Genomic DNA, 21,069 nt, shown 5'->3' with positions numbered 1-21,069 from the left:
AACCCATTGAACATAATGATCCAACGCCATCTCCCAATTTTGAATTCCCTGTATTTGAAGCAGAGGAAGATGATGTTGAAGAGATTCCTGATGAGATTACCCGTCTTCTTGAGCACGAAGAGAAGATCATTCATCCGCATCTTGAGAATCTGGAAACAGTCAACTTGGGGTCTGAAGATTGTGTTCGAATAGTGAAGATTGGGGCACTCCTTGAATAGTGAAGATTGTGAATACTCATAATTGGTTAATTTCACTCACTCAATTGCTTTTCGTGGCCTTTGTCCACTCCTTGATAAGTTTTCATACAGTAGCCATAGATCTCAATTATCTTAGTGGTTGATGTGAATCTCACCTTTTGTCCTTAGTGATTGAATCGTAAGACTTCCTTGCTTATTATAGGGCATGGTCCCTCACTAGCAAGTTGAAGCTTTTCTCACATGGTGGACTTGTGGTTGTATAGGCTGAGTTTTCTCCCGTGGATAATGAAAGACCTTAGGGCTTTTGTTTAAAATCAATCCACTTACTTTTTGGAAATCTTTTAGCCGAACTACGAGGTTTTGATCCTGTAAAGGTACGTAGGCAATGGGTTCATCCATCCAAACACAAAAATAATAAAATTTGTATACTCTTTTCTCACCTCTTCCCTCATGTTTGCACAATAAATATTTTCATAAACAATCATCTGATACAACAAGTTGTGAAAAGGGTTCCCTAGGTGTACCTAGGATGCATTGGGTGCCTAACACCTTCCCTTTGCATAATTACCCCCTAACCCAGATCTCTGTACCCCTTTTTATTAGTTTTCTTTGTAAAACTTCTTAGGCTTTTGTTCGCTTTCTAGCCATTCCTTTGGATAAATAGAAGTGCGGTGGCGACTCTATCTTTGTATGCTTTGCTTTTGATTTAGTCAATAAATCATAAAGTGACGAATACACCGCTACACCTCCCTCTCATAGGCTGCCTCCATATCGGCCTTCTCTTTGGCGAGTCGATCATACCTCCTCTTCCAGAACTTAGAAGACTGAGGAAGTAGAGAAGTCCATACATCATCAGGGTCATCAATAACCTGATGCTCGAGGAACTCAATCAAAGCATCCTTCTCCTTGATCTGCTGAAGTAACTCTTCGCGTTCATGGATCTAGGCACGTGAACGGTCTTCGTCTCTCAACTCCTCTACTTGATTAGGGAGGGTTGAAGGCCCAACCATAATCATAGGTGTAGGTCTCGGATACTTGTAAGGCATGAGATACTCAGACGCCCTCTTCCTAACCCAAATAGTGTAAGGCTCCAAAGCGATGCAATTCTTAGGACCCAACTCTTTCCTTCCTTTCTTATGAATCTTGCGCCAAGCGCGGACCATCCTAGCTTTCAAGCCTTGGGGATCTTTACCATCCTGAAAGAATACACCCTCTAACAGAATGTTATTGGGTTTATCCTTTAAGGGGAACCCAAGCTGCCGACGTGCCAAAACATGATTGTAGTTAATCCCACCACATGTACCAAGAAGAGGTACATTGGAGAATTCGCCACAAGAGTCAATAATCCGCACACCACCATACACATGGTTATACCAAGAGATATCATCATTAGTGAGAGACATAAGTCTCGTGGACCACCGTAGACATTCCTTGTTCTCCTTGAAAGCGACCGTCTAAGGTAAGTGAGAAATAAACCACTTATACAACAGTGGCAAACAACACACAATGGCACCACCACCCTTTGAATTCCTCATATGCAAAGAGAAGTAGGTATCGCCCAACAGAGTCGGAACGGGATTAAGAGTAGAGAAGATCCTAATAGTGTTCACATCCACAAACTTGTCGATGTTGGGGAACAATACCAATCCATAGATGAGAAGTACAAATATGGCTTCAAAAGCATCCTCACTCATGGCCTTCCCATATATAGTAGCTTGAGCAATGAGGAACTCAGAAGGGAGACCTTGAATTCCCCCTTTGGTAGTCATATGAGCATCAACCAGAGATTCACCTATGTGTAACATGTCTGCTATCTCTTGAGAGGTGGGAACCATTTCCAAACCACTGATCGGCAACTGATCTAGAACAGGTATACCCACAAGATAAGCATACTCCTCAAGTGTAGGCAAAAGCTGAAAATCCAAAAACGTGAAGCAACGGTACAAGGGATCATAAAACTGCACCAATACACTCACCGATCCTTCATCCACCTGAGTGGTCAGAAGAGGAAGAAGCTTCCCAAAACGAGCCTTGAAACCCAAAGGATCTAATACATAGGATGTCAGATTCCTTAACTCTTTCAAATCTGGTTGCCTGAAGCTGTACTTCTTTGTATTCCTTCTTTGTCTTTCCATGTCTGAAAATTTTGCAAATAGACCTCTTAAGTTCCTTGAAAATTTTCTTATTTATTGATGATATGGATGCAAATGGGTGCATGAATGCATGAATGCAATAATCACACTCAAGGATCAAGCAAAGCACACCAAATAAAGGTCATGGGATGGATCATGTTATCCTTAATATCAACCATCCATTTTGGTGGATTATGGTTTACACCTTATCAACACCCAAGTTCCATTGATATTAAGGATTCATGAACGGATCAACCATGAATCAAGGGTTTGTTGTAAGTCACGAGCATGGAGTTAGGTTAAGAACCACCCAAAGGGAGTGTACTAGGGTTTAAACCTGCCAAACATGTTCTACAAAAGGTTCCCATAGTCATCATCCCATCTTTTGGATATTATCGGAGAAATGACTACTCGTATTCCAAAAATATTCTCAAGAGAGACTCTTATGAGTGTAGTATCGCGTAACAATCGTATCAAATCTTACACTTGAACGACTTTCGCACTACATCCTAAGAATAGGCCAAGATGGGCTTGGTAAACTAAGGTCCTTGGCTTCTAAGGTCTATATTGGAAAGAGTAATGTCTAACCACAACTTACTTGTGTGACATTATTGATCCCAACATAACCTCCACACAAGTCAACAAGACTATGCCATTCTCCTATCCTAAGTGCAGTCGAGTCCGGGTATAGAACTCATCTCACAAAGATCACCAAGCATACAAAGAATTAATATCAAGCAATTCAATCATTACATACAATACAGTAATCCCAAATTGCACAAAAATATGTCACAAAAAAAATATACAATGCATTACAACAAATATGAAAAGTAGGCAAAACCCACTAGGATGTTAGTCCCCAGCAGAGTCGCCACTTTTTTGTAGCGGGGTATTCGTTACCATTAGATATATTGACTAAATCTAAGGTAAACCATACAAGTCGAGTCGCCACCACACTTCTATTTATCCAAAGGAATGGTTAGAAAGCGAACAAAAACCTAAAAGTTTTATCGAATCAAAAACTAGTAAAAATGTCAGAGACTTGGGTAAGGGGGTTGGTTATGCAATGGGAAGGTGTTGGGCACCCAAAGCATCCTAGGTACTCCTAGGGAGCCCTTTTCACATTTGTTGCAAATGTTGTTGTTTTTTTTTTGAAAATTTATTTGTGCAAGCATGATTGAAAGGATGGGAAAAGCGTGTATGTTTATCTAATGTACTACTTACTAAAAGAAGGGTCAAAAGAAAATGACTCGCACAGACGTCGCATCCACTGCATACGTATCTCATCTGAATCTGAGAATCAGAGTGTTCGTAGCTCGGATACCTATGGGTTAAAGAGGAGTGTGCTCGCTAAGACATCGCGTCTTATGCCTACGTATCTCATCTGGGATGAAAATCAGAGCAAAACGTAGTTCGACCACCTATGGGGTAAGGGTTGTGTTTTGGGGTGAACGACGTTACTATGCAATCTACCGGATGCTCGACCTTTGGAGACTTACTCTCCTGTAGTAGAAGGAGATAACGTGTTCTTAGGAGAAGAAAAATCAATGAGTTTGGGGTGTTTAGGGATGCTCATGCAAAAAGGCAGTCCTAGATGAAGGAACCGCGCTACCTTAAAATGACATGCCACGAGAGGCTATACGAAACCTAAGAAATCGGTAACATGCGGGAAAAGTAAAGGGATTGAGAGATCTACCGTACGGATAAAGATCCGAAGTAACAACAATTAGATAAATAAGAAACCCAAAGACTCTTCCAAGCTAAACACCATCAAAGAAAGCGAGTCAGTACAGGTAATCGGAATAAACCTCCAGGTGGTATCCCACAAATAAAGTGGAACACCAGGCAAGCCATCTTTGCAAGAGTCATATGAGCCCTCACAAAACAAAACTCAACAAACAGGTTAGAGTAATATGATGGAATTAGGAAAAAACAATGCCATAACAAACACAAAACAGGTTAGAGCAAACAGGATAGGGTAATCAAGAGTTGCCCCCAAATCAAAATGTAACCACATGAATCATGCCATTAAAATTCACAAAAAGCTCACAAAAAGCAACCAAGGGTAGGAGGCCTAAACCTCTTGTCAAACACATGCATCAAAAGGGTATCGAATTCACACATAATACCTCATACATTTAGAGCATTCAAATTAAAAGCATAAAGTAATGGGAATAAGGCAAACCTGATTGGAGAGACCGATGAAATTGAATTGCACGGTTGGGTTTGCAAAGCACTCTTAGGGTTTTATATGAGAGGGAATTGGTTCTTTGCCGATGAGTTCCCTTCAGTCTCTGGAGGTTGATCTGAACTCTGTTAGCTCTTCTCTCACTATCTTTTTCCCTGCCAGGGTAATAGGAATAAAATTCCTTTTGTTTCACTGAAACTCTGAATTTATAACCTGATTTTTGTGGACCTGTGGGCTCAAATGAGAGAGGCCCAAGTCCAAAATATTTCTGTGATATTTTATTTATTTATTTATTTATTTTCGTTTTTCGTTCTTTTTTTTTATTTCATTTTTCGTTTTTTTTTAAACACGTGGGCATCGCCTAGCGAGCATGACATTTCAAAAAGTTCCTTTGAGCGTAGGTGATTCTGGTGGCTTTTCTTGGGACTCGCTAGGCGACCCATTCTGCTCGCTTAGCGAGCATGACAACTCATGAACAAACTTTTGCTCCTTCAAGATTAAAGTTTTGACTGACGAATAGACCCCATTTGAACCTGTTGGAAGTATCTCAAGCCATTCCCTTGTGTTGACTGATCATCTGAATAGAACCCACAAAGTGTCTTGGATGATACTCAAGCTTCAAACAAAAGATGTTAGTGACACATTTTTGTGCTTTTGGTTAGTAAACAAAAGTAAGAGAAACAATGATGTATAATTCAAGCATGCTTGGTGATCTCAAACCAATCACAAGGAGTCCCACCCAAAGGCAAAGGGAACCAAGATGCTAAAGATCCTTGAGGCAATGCAAATGCAATGTTATGATGCCATGAGGGATCTTAGGGTCAAAATTGGGGTCTTACAGCTCCAAATCGGACCTTGTTGCAAGGAATGTCTCAGACTGCCAAGGAGACCTTTAGAGAATATGCTCAGCGTTGGAGACAAATTGCTGCGTCCGTCCAACCCCCTATGTCTGAAAGGGAGATGGCAGACATGTTCATGAACACTCTTCAAGGCAATTATATTGAGAGATTGGCTACTTGCCCGTCAATCAACTTTGCAGAGATAGTAATTGCTGGAGAAAGAAATCGTTTGCTGGTAACGGTCAGCGAAGAAGAGAAGGAGAGATAAGCGTTGTGTATGCCGGCAAAGGCAGGGGCGGAGGACGCCCTAATTATTATCAAGATCAAGTGGCCGCAGTCACTATTCCTACACCTTCTCCTCAACAGCAACAACAGCCGCAGTATTATCCGCAACAGCAACCCAGGTACAACAATCAACAACAAGGAGGTAATCCGGGTCAGCAGAGACACTATCAACAACGTCCGAGGCAAACGGACCGGGTCATTGAGCCAATCCCAATGCCTTATTCTGTATTACTTCCCAAGCTGATTGACATGAATCTGGTTACGTTAAGAACTCTGGCCCCACCAATCGATCCCAATAATTTGCCCAGAGGTTATGATGTCAACGCCAGATGTGCTTTTCACTCCAACACACCTGGCCATACTATAGATAATTGCAAGGCTCTCCAGCTAAAGGTATAAGATTTGAGAGATGCCCAGGCTATCAATTTTTCTCCGGTGCCTAATGTTATCGAAAACCCGATGCCAGCCCACGGCGGGCAGAGGATTAATGTTGTTGATAGTGGGGAGACTTTAAATTTGGTTTCTGATGCGACTAAAGTGAGGACTTCGCTATCGGTGGTCAAAAACCGACTCTTGAAAGGACAAATTTTCCCGGGCTGTGGGGAAAAGTGCAGAAATTGTCAAGTTGCCGAGAACGGATGTGACAGTTTGAGAAGGGGTATTCAGCAACTGATAGATGAAGGCTGTCTTCAGTTCGATCAGACTCGTCCAGTGAAGAATGATGTGTCGACAGTGACAATTTATTTCACTCCTGAAGAAATATATGTTCCCGAGAGACCCGCTCCGACGATAATATATTTCCCAGAAAGTCCAACACCAGTTACAATTTACTTTGACAACCCTTAACCAACTTTGTTTAGTCCGGTCACCATCACGGTACCAGGACCTGTTCCGTATGAGAAAGACAGTGCTATCCCGTGGCACTATGGGGCTGATATCTACTACCAAGGGCAGAAAGTTAACGAAGAAGACACTGACATTGGTAGCTCCGTTGTGGACAATGTTGGGGGAATTGGTGGCTTCACTCGCAGTGGACGCTTATTTGCACCATCAACATTGCGCACGAATACTGAAGCTGAGGCAGCTGCCAAAGCTAAAGGAAAACAGGTAGCCACCGAAGAGGTTACTACTGAGGAAGCTCCTCCCAAGACCGCATTCGAGAAGGAAGTGGATGAGTTCATGAGGATTATCAAGAAAAGTGACTACAAGGTAGTCGACCAGCTAAATCAGACACCCTCAAAGATCTCCATTCTCTCATTATTGATGTGCTCTGAGGCGCACAGAGCAACCTTGTTGAAAGTACTAAATATGGCCTATGTTCCACCAGAAATAACTGTTAACCAACTGGAGTCGGTAGTTTCAAATGTAAATGCTAGCCATGGGCTAGGTTTCACCGATTATGACCTGACATCTGAGGGTAGGAATCACAACAAAGCCTTGCATATCACAATGGAATACAAAGGGGTGGTGCTTTCCCATGTTTTAGTTGATACAGGCTCTTCTCTGAATGTTCTTCCAAAGAAAGCCTTAATGAAGTTGGATTGCGATGACGTCATCCTGAGGCCAAGTAATTTAGTTGTGAGGGCTTTTGATGGCTCTAAGAGAGCTGTCTTTGGCGAAGTTGAGTTGCCAGTTATGATTGGACCGCAGGTGTTCAAGAGCACCTTTTATGTGATGGATATCCAGCCTGTCTATAGCTATCTGCTAGGTCGGCCCTGGATTTATGCTGCCGGCGCTGTTACTTCTACTCTCCACCAGAAGCTCAAATATGGACTGGAAGGTAAGGTCGTCACTGTCTGTGGTGAAGAGGATATTTTTGTTAGCCACCTGTCTACATTTAAGTATGTGGAGATGGATGGCGAGATGCATGAGATGCTGTGTCAGGGCTTCAAAGCCATAAACATCAATGAGGTCGCACCCGAAGCTGCCTTTTCACCTAAGTCCGAGAAGGTCGGGACTTCTATCTCTTCATACAAGCAAGCTGCTGAAGTGGTTAAAACTGGTAATGCCCAAGGTTGGGGCAAACTTGTGGAGCCAATCATCAAAGAAGACAAGTTTGGATTGGGGTATACTCCGGGGTCTCAGAAGAATGAAGCCGATACTTTCTCCAGCAGGGGTTTGGTTTCTCCCCACATCGTCAATGCTGCAGATGAAGACAAGGCTGACAGTGACTGTGACTTAGATAGCTGGATTCGCCCGCGTGTCCCGGGAGAAAAGCTCAACAATTGGTCGTCTGAAAAAGTCGTCCGAGTTACTCTACTGAAAGAGTAATTTTTATTGTTTTCCTTTTATCACATGCATAATAAAGTCTTACACTTTGCCCAAGGTGTAGTGACTCATTTGTAGGGCCATCCATTTAGTCGCATTTCGCAATAATTTTCATCATCAATAAAAGACAGCTTTTGCAAACAATTTTGTGTTCTCTTTCTTTCAAATTTTTTTACTTTTACAATAGAAATGGCAATGTTTCTTTTTCGTTTTTCCTTTCCAAAAAAATCCCTCGTTCTAAGGTAAAGCATGATCCCCCATCATGCAAAACTGATCACCCGGATCTCACTGCTAACGACACTGCTATGGCCAAGTATGACTTTGACAATCCTACCTATCAAGCCGAAGAAGGGGTTGAGGAAGATCGTGAATTGCCTGAAGAGTTAGCCAGGTTGTTGAAACAGGAGGATCGAGCTATTACACCTTATCAGGAGGTGATTGAGACCGTTAACATTGGTACCGAAGACGACAAGGAAGAGAGGTTCGTGGCTTCCTGGGCAGATTGAACTACATTTCAAGGTTCATATCTAATCTTACAGGCACATGCGAGCCATTGTTCAAAATGCTGAGAAAAGAGAAAGAGGCCAGGTGGAATGATGATTGCCAGAAAGCCTTTGAAAGAATAAAAGAATATCTGCAGGAGCCCCCGATTCTAATGCCTCCAGTAGAGGGAAGGCCATTGATCATGTACTTGACTGTGTTAGAAAGGTCAATGGGTTGTGTGCTCGGCCAGCATGACAAGTCAGGTCGAAAAGAGCATGCAATATACTACCTTAGCAAAAAGTTTACCGACCGTGAACAAAGATACTCACTGCTCGAGAAAACTTGTTGCGCTTTGGCATGGGTTGCTCGCCGACTAAGATAATATATGTTGACTCACACGACTCTATTGATATCAAAGATGGATCCAGTCAAGTATATTTTTGAAGAGCCAGCGCTTACCGGAAGGGTTGCTAGGTGGCAAATGATACTAACAGAGTATGACATCCAATACACTTCACAAAAAGCCATCAAAGGAAGTGTCTTGTCAGACTATCTTGCAGAGCAACCGATTGATGATTACCAACCTATGAGGTTCGACTTTCCCGATGAGGACATCGTGTTTCTCAAATCGAAAGATTGCGAGGAACCACTCCCGGAGGAGGGGCCTGACCCTGAATCCAAATGGATTATGATGTTTGATGGGGCGGTCAACGTTAATGGTCGCGGAGTTGGTGCAGTATTGATCACGCCGAAGGGGGTTCATATGCCATTTTATGCCAGAATAACTTTTCCCTGCACCAACAATGAAGCCGAATACGAAGCTTGTATCCTAGGACTTGAGGAAGCCATCAACCTACGAATTAAGAGAGCATTTGATCAGAAAGTGCGCCCTCGGGAGTATCAAGTCGGTGAACTGGTACTCAAAAGAATTCTTCCTCCCAACACAGATCACAGGGGAAAATGGACACGGAACTATGAGGGTCCCTACGTGGTTAAAAAAGTTTTCTCTGGTGGAGCTTTGATGCTAACAACCATGGATGTCGAAGACTTCCCATCCCCTGTCAACTCAGACGCAGTCAGAAAAATACTTTGCATAAATTGACCCGCTGGACAGAAAAAAGAGAGTCCAGGCAAAAAAGGGCATCCCGACGAACAAAAAAAAAAACGTACACCCAGTGAGTCGAAAACCTGAAAGGGCGGCTCAGGCAAAAAAGGGTATCCCGGTGGATTGAAAACCCAAAAGGGCGGTCCATGCAAAAGAGGGAATAAGCGAATGACTGCAATCTGAGTTCATCCGTGTTATATCACCGTTTCATTCAATCCCGCAATCTTCGAAGGTTAAAGATCGACTAATCATCCACTTCAGAAAGCAAGATGAGCAGTGCGTCTTGAGGTCATACGAGCCATAACAGAGTTGAAACTCAGTGGGACCCCGTTTCCACATTGCCATTAGGATAGTTTTCTTTTGTTCAATTTATAGCGATCACCTCTTTTCAGGGATCAGCTTCCTGATGTACTCGCCTATTCCTGGAACAAATTTTTCAACCAATAAAAGTCGAATAATTCAGTTAAAAAGCCCCTTTATTTTTTCATTTATCAGTTTATTTGCAAAAGATGTCTGAATTCTTGATTAAACATATTGCATCTGGATATAATGGTGGTTTTTGCAGATGATTTGCACAGGAAAACATTTAAAATTGCTTTGAATGTGCTTAATCCCAGACGGTGAATTCAAACCGAGTAATTCCCCGGGGACATACGTGTGTGATTGCAGGTCATAGGAGCTGGATGCCAAGTCATGAATCCCCAAGCGGTTGATAAAGTCTCTCCTCAACAGAGCATGTCCCCCAGTGGAGTTGCACCTTGTATCCCCAGCAACAACGGAGTCGTTGCATACCCAACAGACAAGGTGGTGTCCCCAGTGTTCATCACATTCCCCAGCAGATTATTTTTAACAGATTTGTTTTAATCCCCAGCTTGAGGAGGATTAGCAAGTTCGTATCCCCCAGCAAAGGTCGATTCTTACGACATATCCTCACGAAGTGCTTTCCCCACAGACTCTCCTCACAGAGCCTCGTCAAGCAAAGTTCTCATAGTTGATACTCCCCCCAGCGAGGTCAACTTTCCAGAAAAAAGGAGAGCCGATTTATTTTCGGTGGCTCCCCGGTCCCGGCAGACGGATCATTTCCCACAGAGCATTCAAGGATTGATACAGCGATCCGTTCCCTACCGGAGTTTGCTTCCCCAAGCAGATTTCTTTTTATACTATGCATAACATTTGCATTTTGCATGCATATCATATCAAGCATACACATAAGCTGATAAACAGGTTCTTCAAAGTAGACTGAAGAATTACTTCACAACCAAAGTCATGAGATTCAGCCAGAGGATCGAGTGTATGTGATCCAGCATGAGGGTCATTTCGAAGATTCAGCCTGAGAATCGTTTTCCAGTAAGCCAGCCTAAGGTTCAACTTGAAGATTCAGCCAGAGAATCGCCTACAAGCGTCATTTCCCCAGCGAGCCAGCTAGAGGAGTTGATTGACAGCTCAACAGAAAATCAACCTACAAGAGGATACAACCCGCGGATCGCATTTAAAAACAAAAGTCTAATTGAAGAGTCATTACAACATGTTCTAGCCTGAAGAATATGTACGAAGCCCAAAAAGTGGAACATTCTCGAAGTTGCATATCTAACATGAAGATTGGGTGTAGATTTTGAAAGAGGGTCAACCAGCGCATGCCTCAGATGTGAGATCCTGATGATGGGAATTTATCATCAAAACAATCCAGATTCAGCCAGAGAATCAAAGATCGAAGAAGATCTAGCCAGAAGATCGAAGTAGATCTAGCCAGAAGATCGAAGTAGATTCAGCCAGAGAATCAAAACAAAACAGATCTAGCCAGAAGATCGAAGTAGATCTAGCCAGAAGATCAAAGTAGATTCAGCCAGAGAGTCGAAACCAAGTAGATCTAGCCAAAAGATCGAAGTCAGGTCTAGCCTGAAGACCGAAAATAGATTCAGCCAGAGAATCAAAACAATCCAGATCTAGCCAGAAGATCGAAGAAGTTCTAGCCAGAAGATCAAAGTCAGGTCTAGCCCGAAGACCGAAAGTAGATTCAGCCAGAGAGTCGAAACCAAGAAGATCTAGCCAGAAGATCGAAATAGATTCAGCCAGAGAATCAAAACGAAAGTAGATTCAGCCAGAGAATCGAAACAAGGCAGATCTAGCCAGAAGATCAAAATCGTATCCAGCCCGAGGATCAAAATTAATATCCAACCAGAGGACTAAATTGAGTACAGATTCAGCCAGAGGATCGAAACTCCAGATTAAGTCAGAAGACTGATTCAGATTCAGCCAGAGGATCGAAAAAATAAACAGCGCGGTGTATTTCAGCATTTTTGTGGTGTTCTTAGAGCGCAAATTTTCGGTTTGTCTTTGGTATTCAATCACAGCTCACCCTGTTTGTCTGATAAGCTGTTCGCTTTCATCCTGCTCGGGATAGCTGATGATTGAATAGGGGCATCTGTAACACCCTAAAATTTGCCCTCCTCATTCATGCATTCATTTTTAGGTCATTTAACATTTCATATTGCATTTCATCATATCAATCAGGATCAGATCCAAGAAGCTTGAGCATCATCCGAGACACTTTGTGGGTTCTATCCGGGTGATCAGTCAACACAAGGGAAAAACTTGAGTTACTCCCAACAGGTTCAAATGGGGCCTATTCATCATTCAGAACGCTAATCTTGAAGGAGGGAAAAGCAGAGCCTGAACTGTCATGCTCGCTAGGTGAGCAGACTGGTTCGCTCAGCGAAAGGAATTGTCATGCTCGCTAGGCGAGCAGATCCTTCGCTAGGCGAAGAGCGCGCATTTCAGAAAATAACATAAAGTTATGGGCTTGAGTTACCCTCATTTGGAGCCCACCAAGCCACCAATATCAGGCTATAAATACTAGAGTTTCAGTAGAACAAAACCCTGGAGAAAAAGACTGGAGAAAAAGACTGGAGAAAAAGAGAGAGAAAAAGGAAACCTATGAACTAATCTGCAGCAACCTCCAGACAACTCTGAAAAGTTCACTCTGACTCACACACTTTTTCACCCATCTCACGCAAACCCTAACATTTCTTTGCAAACCCAGCCGTGCCATTTGAGTTTAATCGATCTCTCCAATCAGGTTTGCCCTTATTCCTTTTACTCTATGCTTTGAATTTGAATACTCTGAATGTATGAGGTAACGTTAGGTTTTGCCCACGGGTTCAGATGTGTATGAATGTACAGAACAATACCTTGAATGTTTAATCGTTTCGTTTCTGAGATGGATGCCATAGGGTTTGGAGTCCCCAAAATCGTACTGTTATCAATGGGAAATCCAGAACCCGCAGGCGTTCGCTAGCACCATCGCTAGGCGAGCCTGCAGCGAAGCTTCGCTAAGCTTTCGCTAGGCGAAGCAACAACGAGCGTGACAGCAGTTGCCTTTTTTTTCTGTTTGCTCTAACCTGTTTTGTGTTTATTATGGCATTGTTTTCTCCTGATTCCATCCGGTTAATCTAACCTGTTTGTTGAGTTTTTGTGAGGTCTCACATACTCTTGCAGGGATAGCTTGCTTGGTGTTCCACTTTATTTGTGGGATACCACCTGGAGGTCTATTCCGATTACCTGTACTGACTCGCTTTCTTTGATGGTGTTTAGCTTGGAAGAGTCTTTGGGTTTCTTATTTCTTAATTGCAGTTGCTTCGGATCTCTATCCATACGGTAGATCTCCCGATCCCTTTATTTTTCCCGCATTTTACCGCTTTCTTAGCTAGAAGACCTCGATAGGAGGCAATGTTTTCGTGTGTTTACCTTTTGTGCCTAAAGACCTCCAAGGAGAGGCACCAGTGCTAAAGACCTCCATGAAGAGGCAATTGATGGATAAAAGGGATTAGTAGTCAATCCCCCGTTATTCAGTGCGTCGTTCTTTAAGATCACACTACGTGTCGATGCTTCAGAACAAAAGCCCAAGATCTTTTGTCCGGTCAGTCAGTGGAGAGGGTTCCACCTTTCTGAACCCCCACGCCTTGTCATGAGCTTGCCCTGTCCAGGGTTAAGAGCTATGAGGTCTTATCCTCATTACCCTTTTGATCTGCTCACCCTGACGGTCAATGTCAGTGGTTAAGAGCCCATTTGATTACCCTCCCATGGCTTGTTTGTCGAGGTTGATATGACCCCTCTTGACTAAATCCCTACCCATGTATGTTTTGAGCCCCTTGCTGGCGTGTTTACTTTATGCATGTTTGTTTTGTATGGTTTGATAGTCTCCTGTTTGCATGTCAATTAAGGTAGCGCGGTTCCTTCGTCTAGGACTGCCTTTTTGCATGAACGTCCCCAAACACCAACAACTTATTGATTTTTCTTCTCCTAAGAACACGTTACTCCTTCTACTACATGCGAGTAAGTCTCCAAAGGTCGAGCATCCGGTAGATTGCGTAGTAACGTCGTTCACCCAAAACACAACCCTTACCCCGTAGCTAGCCGAACTACGGCTTGCTCTGATTCTCATTCCAGATGAGATACATAGGCATAAGACGCGATGTCTTACCGAGCACACTTCCCCTTAACCCATAGGTAGCCGAGCTACGAAGACTCTGATTCTCATATTCAGATGAGATACGTATGCAGTGGATGCGACATCCGTGCGAGTCATTTTCTTTAAACCCCTTTTTAGTAAATAGTACGTTAGATAAACCCACACCCTTTAGACAAGAACAACAAAAGTGGATCCCGTAGAGTACTACGGATGCATGTGGGTGCTAATACCTTCCCTTCGCATAATCGACTCCCGAACCCAAAATTTGGTTGCGAGACCTTATCTTGTCCTTTCCTCTTTTCAGGTTTACTTCGAGCGTTTCCTTTCCCTCCTCTGGGATAAATAACGCACGGTGGCGACTCTTCTGTCATCTCTTTTTCTCCGGTTGTTTTTTTCGCATTCCTTTTTTCAGGTTGCGACACTTGCACACCAACTTGTTGAAGACTATGAGTCATTGAAGTTTGACTTCCTTGATGAAGATATTATGGCTATAAAAGATCATGAGATCCTAGGCCCTAACGAAGGACTTGAACCAGGATCTCGATGGAAGCTCATATTTGATGGTTCCTCCAATTACATGGGGCATAGTGTGGGAGCTATTTTGATGAATCCAAATGATGACTATACTCCTTTCACAACAAGGTTGTGTTTGGAATGCACAAACAATATATAAGAATATGAGGTGTGCATCCTTGGCATTGAAGCTGCAATTGACCTCTGAATTAAGATCCTTGAGGTGTGTGGAGACTTAGCCTTGATAATCTACCAAGTCAAAGGTGAATGGGAAACCCGTGATACCAAGTTGATCCTATATCTTGCATAAATCATGGAATTGATAAAATACTTTGATGAAGTCACTTTCTGTCTATCCTAAGGACAAAAAATCAAGCAACTGATGCTCTGGCTATGTTAGCCTTAATGTACCAAGTCAGATTTTGCAATGAAGCATCCCTTATCCAAATAGAGCGTAAAACTGAGCCAACCTACTATCAATTGGTTGAAGAGGAAGCCGATGGAAAACCTTGGTTTCATGACATCAGAGACTACTTGCAAAATCAATAGTATCCAGCAAATGCTACAACCCTGGATAAAAAGACTTTGAGGAAGTTAGCATCCAAATTCTTCCTAAGCAATGATGTGTTATAAAAGATAAACCACAACATGGGTTTGCTCAGATGTGTGGATAGATATGAAGCAGACTTGTTAGTCAAAGAGATTCATGAAGGATCTTTTGGGACTCATGCCAATGGGCATGCCATGGCTAAAAATATTTTGAGAGCTGGTTATTATTGGTTGACCATAGAGTCTGATTGTTTCAACTATGCCAAAAAATGTTACAAGTGTCAAATTTATGCTGAGAAAGTGCATGTGTTGTCAACGCTACTGAATATCTTGACATCACCCCGACCTTTTTCAATGTGGGGCATTGACATGATTGGTGACATAGAGCCTAAAGCCTACAACGGTCACCGCTTCATTCTAGTAGTAATTAATTTTACCAAATGGGTAGAAGTCGCTTCTTACACCAACGTAACAAAATAGGTGGTTGCCCATTTCCTAAAAAAAGAGATCATTTGTCGGTATGGAAATCCAAGTCGGATAATCACAGATAATGGGATGAACTTGAACAACAAAACAATGAAATAGATGTGCGAGAACTTTAAGATTAAGCATCATAACTCTTCCCCATATCGTCCAAAGATGAACGAAGTTGTTGAAGCCGCTAATAAAAACATCAAGAAGATACTATAGAAGATGGTGAAAACTTACAGGGATTGGGACGAAATGCTACCTTTCGCACTACATGGATATCAAACATTAATCCGTACTTCAACAGGGGCAACCCCTTTCTCTTTAGTATATGGGATGGAAGTTGTTCTCTCAATCGAAGTAGAGATACCATCTATGAGAATATTGATGGAGACCAAGCTAGAAGAAGCCTAATGGGTTCAGAACAGATATGAATAGTTGAACCTCATTGATGAGAAGCGTATGACTGTTATGTGCCATAGACAGTTGTACCATAAATGTCTTAAAAAGGCGTTTGATAAGAAAGTCCATCTTCGGGAATTCAAAAAAGGAGATATCGTGATCAAGAAGGTTCTGCCTATGCACAAAGATTTATGTGGGAAGTTGACTCATAACTATGAAGGCCCATATGTTATAAAGAAATCCTTCTCTGGAGGTGCCTTGATTCTTACAAATATGGATGAGGAAGAGCTCTCACACCCCGTGAACTCTGATGCAGTAAAAAATTGTTATGCCTAATAAAAGCTTGCTAAGTCGAAAACCTGAAAAGGCGACTTAGGAAAAAATGGGTATCCTAGTGGATTGAAAATCCGAAAGAGTGATCCAGGAAAAAGTTAGGGATAAAATAGAAAAATGATAGCTTGCCAAGTTGAAAACCTAAAAGGGAGGCTTAGGAAAAAAAGAGCGTCGGTGAACTGAGAACTCGAAAGGACGGTCCAAGAAAAAATTAGGGACTAAGGGCAGAGACTACATTAGATGGTGCTAATCAACACAAAAAGAGCCAAAGGCGAAAGATCAATCCATCCGCTCCTTTCAGAAGCAAGGTTTTATGGAGTCATGGTTATTAGGGCTAGTAGTGGTTGTTGGATTCAATGTAAACCATTCCCCCATCACCATTTTCAAAATTGTAGTATTCCATAGAGCTCTGCCATTTGCGTGCTACCATTCTTGAATAAATACAAATTTTGCCTATCAATATTATCATCCGTGCTTTTCTCTGCTTTTCTTTGTTATGCAAAATGCCATTTATTTGTTAATAATGAAATTTTGAACTTGAAAAGATTTTTTAACACATTTAAAAAAAACACAATTTTTCTTTGACATATGGTAAGATTAAAAGGAAGTCATTTGTTTTCTCGAAAGTCTCAAGGCTGCAAAAGCACCCCTAGATCATTCTAACTGAGATCTCCATGGGCCATAACTTGTCAACCTTATGTAATGATGCATTGGACAAAAACAACTACCAAGCTTGATGAATTTTCCCTTAGCAACATCCATCACAGGACATTTGGTTGAGTCATTGGTGTTGAGGAGTCAAAATCTCCATAAAGAGTCTCCACAAACTCCCAGTCTGTGTAGAGTCAACATTTGCATATCATGGTCATTCATATATCATGCATAAAAGCAAAATCCAATATAGTCCGAAGTATACTCCGTGCTTATTTTGCATTGACCTAGGTATTGCCGTTGATTGTGTCACTTGGCCCAAAATACAAATTGTCACTGGAACTATGTCCAGAGTCAAATTATCATTTGACATTTTCTGAGTCTGGTTGTCACTAGCACTACGCCAAAAACTGGAATAGACAGCGCACCTTAGAGGGCGCTTTATTACAAAAGCGCACTCTAAAGTGAAGCGAAAAAATAAGGAGCGAACAACTGGAATAGACAGCGCACTTTAGAGGGCGCTTTTGTAAGAAAGCGCCCTCTAAGGTGAAGCAAAAAAATAAGGAGGAGATAGAGGGACAACAATACAGGGCGCTTTTTAGAAAGCGCCCTCTAAGGTTACCCTTAGAGGGCGCTTTTAAAAAAGCGCTCTATAAGTCCATGTGCATTTTCAGTTTCTAAAGCGCTTTTGGAAAGCCTTAGAGAGCGCTTTCATAAGCGCCCTCTTAGGCCCCCTTTAGAGGGCGCTTTTTTTCCACAAGCGCCCTCTAAGGTCCCCTTTAGTAAACATTAAAATTATAACATACTGCGCGTTTTGTTATTTCACTCTCTGTTATTTTCGTTCTTTTTCACGTTAGGGTTCTCACTGCTACGATTTTCGCTACTTCTAAGGCGTTCTCCTTCCACCTCTGTTAGATCTACGACGTTTCCTCCTTCTATTAATTCGTTGTTAGCTGTTCGATTTTGACACCATAGGTATTTTTCTAATCTTCATATTACTTGGTTTCTCTTCTGACGTTCGCTATTGTTCATTTTTGGTTTCATTTTTCTTGGTTCATACATTTATTGAGTATTCTCAACAATAATTATTGTGTTGCAATGCTAGCAATGGAGACTAGGCATTATGGGTTAAATTTCACCAACTGTTCCATTTGTTTCTCAATGTAGAAAAAGGAGGCAGCAATATCTAAAACACCTTCTACCAATCAAAGGTACACTATGCAGCTTATGAGTGTATTTATTCTAGCATACATAGCGTAGCTAGTAACTTAAGAAGTTTAGGTATGGATGTTATTTGATAGAGTAAATTAGAGTCGACTATTCTTCTGTTAGCTTTCAGTTAGACCATTATACAATTTTACATATATATTTTCTAGTCAATGTTTATCTTTTGTAAAAACTATATGATGATATATAACTATGCTACAAATTAGTGCATACCACTAATGCTTAATGCATGGTTCATACATTCTCATGCTATTGAAGTCAGAGATATCTGAAAATGTTGAGAAACTAACTCAATAAACCAAAATTGTTTTGGTTTTGGGTTGTTGTTGGAGACATGAATGCCCTGCACAGAGACTAACTCAATAAAGCAAAATTGTTTTGTCTCATCCCATTTTTGGTTTCTCTTCTGAAATTGTTTTTTGTTTATTCTAATTAGTAATGGATAATACATGGATGTCTTCCAATCGATTGTCGAGAGAGTACGAGAATGGGGTATCAGAATTCGTTAAGTTTGCCGTTGCGCACGCCGAAGACCCCAGTAGAATGATATGTCCTTGCTTGGGTTGTTGTTATGGGAAACGGGTTGACGCAGTTCAGTTGACATCGCATCTAATGAGGCATGGAATTGATCGAAGTTATACATGTTGGAATTTGCATGGTGAGAAAAGTAACGAGAATGCTGAACCGAGGGATAGTACGACCTATGCCTCAAACTATAGTGGCGCAGATACATACGATTGTGATCGAGTTGAAGAGATTGCAGAAGCACTTGAAGGAGATCTTAAGGATTGTCCCGAAATGTTTGAGAGGTTGGTAAGTGATACAGAGAAACCTTTGTCGAAAAGAAAGAAGGAAAAAATCTAATTGGAAATAAAATCGTGGCAGTATCAAGGGTCGAACGGGATCAAGTGCATTTGTATGTTCTGCACAATGAGAATGAGGTTGAGCCGTATGTTGAAATTCACACGGATGTTCTCCGAGGTTTAAATCCCAATAGAAATGAAAATTGGATAGTACGAGAGCACAATCGATGTTTTATACCTTGGTTTAAGGATCATATTTATTCAAAGTATTATTCAGATCCCGCTTCAATAACAGAAAGGTTGAGATGCTTAGCATATGGTCCAAGTTTCCATGTTTTTTCTTATAGCGCATACGCGATTAATGGATACACATTTTATACCAAAGAACAAGATGATAAAGGTACTATGCAGAATAGTGGTGTCAACGTGGTAGCTGAAGCAATGCACATATCAAGTGTGAAGGACTTAAACCCCAAATTTGCAAATTTGTCGTATTTTGGTGTTATCGAGCGCATTTGGGTGTTTGATTATGAGAAGTTTCAGATTCCTATATTTGGTTGCAAGTGGGTTGAAAATAATAACGGCATTCGAATGGATAAGTCAGGATTTTTGCAAGTGGATCTTAATAGGGTGGGATACAAAGATGAGTCTTTTATTCTAGCCTCTCAAGCTAGACAAGTGTTCTATGTCAATGATCCGAAAAGTACGAAATGGTCTATAGTTCTTTTTTCCAACAAAGTAATTGATGAAAACACTGGAGATCAAGGTGATATTGATGTTGAGATTGAATCGTTTACCAGAAATGATCAAGATGAGAATATTATATCAAATGATTCATATATTAGAAATGATCATAATGAGGGTATTTGGATCAATCCAACCGTCCGTGTTGTTAAGAGACATGTATAACATATTCCAACCAAGAAAAGAAAGAGAACTTAGTGAAAAAGGTACAGGTCAAATGATTTTAATTGTTTTCTTTATTACAGGTAAAATGGCTTTTATTACAGCAAATCGAGTCAGTTGCATAAAAACAAAGGTATAAACCCAATTATATGATATTTATGCATAGAAAATGTTAATTCTTGATCTTATACTTCACCTAACTAATTTTATGATATTTTAGGTTCATGCTATTGATATTGAACAAAAAGAGGTTGTTGCTAAGAAGACTGCGGCTAGCAAAAAAAACATACATCTCAGAGATGCTTTTGCTACTTAGTTTTATTTCTTTTTAAGTTATGAATTGGTTGTATATTTAGAATCTTTAGAAGTTAAAGGATTATATATCAGTGGATTGTTGTATATGTATGGATTGTTGTATATAAGGCTTGTTGAATGCAATGTGTGAAAAAGGCCTTCAAATTATACAGTTTTAGGTGTACTGCTTCAATATACAGGTTGTCTAAAATAAATAAAAAAATATAGCGCTTTTTAAAAAAAAAGAATTTAAATAACCACCCACTTTAGAGGGCGCTTTCCAAAAGAAGCGCCCTCTAAACCCTTTAAATTTCCACTTTAGAGGGCGCTTTTCAGTAAAAGCGCCCTCTAAACCCTTAAAAGTTTCCACTTTAGAGGGCGCTTTCTTCAAAAAAGCGCCCTCTAAAGTGGCCCTTAAAGGGCTTAAAGAGCCACTTTAGAGAGCGCTTTCACCAGGAAAAAAAGCGCTGTCTTTACCTATGTCAGCGCCAGATTAGAGGGCGCTTTAAAGCGCTGTTATAGGCCAAAAAAAGTGCCCTCTTTTCCCTTATTTGGCGTAGTGTAGTGTCATTTCAAAATTCAATCATTATTGACTTTCCGAATCCCATTGTCATTGGCACTCACCTAAAGTCCAGTTGTAGATGGCACTCTGTTATTAAAGTCCAATCGTTGTTGGCTTTCTCTAAAAAGTCCAGTTATAACTGGAATTTCGTTCACAAATCCAATCATTATTGGTACCTAGAGTTTGGTTGTCGCCAACATCATTTAAAATTCCAGTTGTGACTGGTGCAAATCCATTAGAAGTTGGTTGTAACCAATACTTACAGTCAAAATCCAACTTTTGTTGGTACATACAGAGAGTTTGATTACCCTGTTTTTTTCCTGATGGTTCCTAGAAAGTCATGTCTGACTATTCATCTTAAGGAATTCCCAGAAGCTTGAATGTTATTCTAGTCAG

This window comes from Lathyrus oleraceus, chromosome 4 (genome assembly GCF_024323335.1).
Source record: "Lathyrus oleraceus cultivar Zhongwan6 chromosome 4, CAAS_Psat_ZW6_1.0, whole genome shotgun sequence".
In the NCBI taxonomy this organism is placed as follows: domain Eukaryota; kingdom Viridiplantae; phylum Streptophyta; class Magnoliopsida; order Fabales; family Fabaceae; genus Lathyrus; species Lathyrus oleraceus.
The sequence above is the reverse complement of the archived record's forward strand: the minus strand, read 5'-3'. Positions refer to the sequence as shown.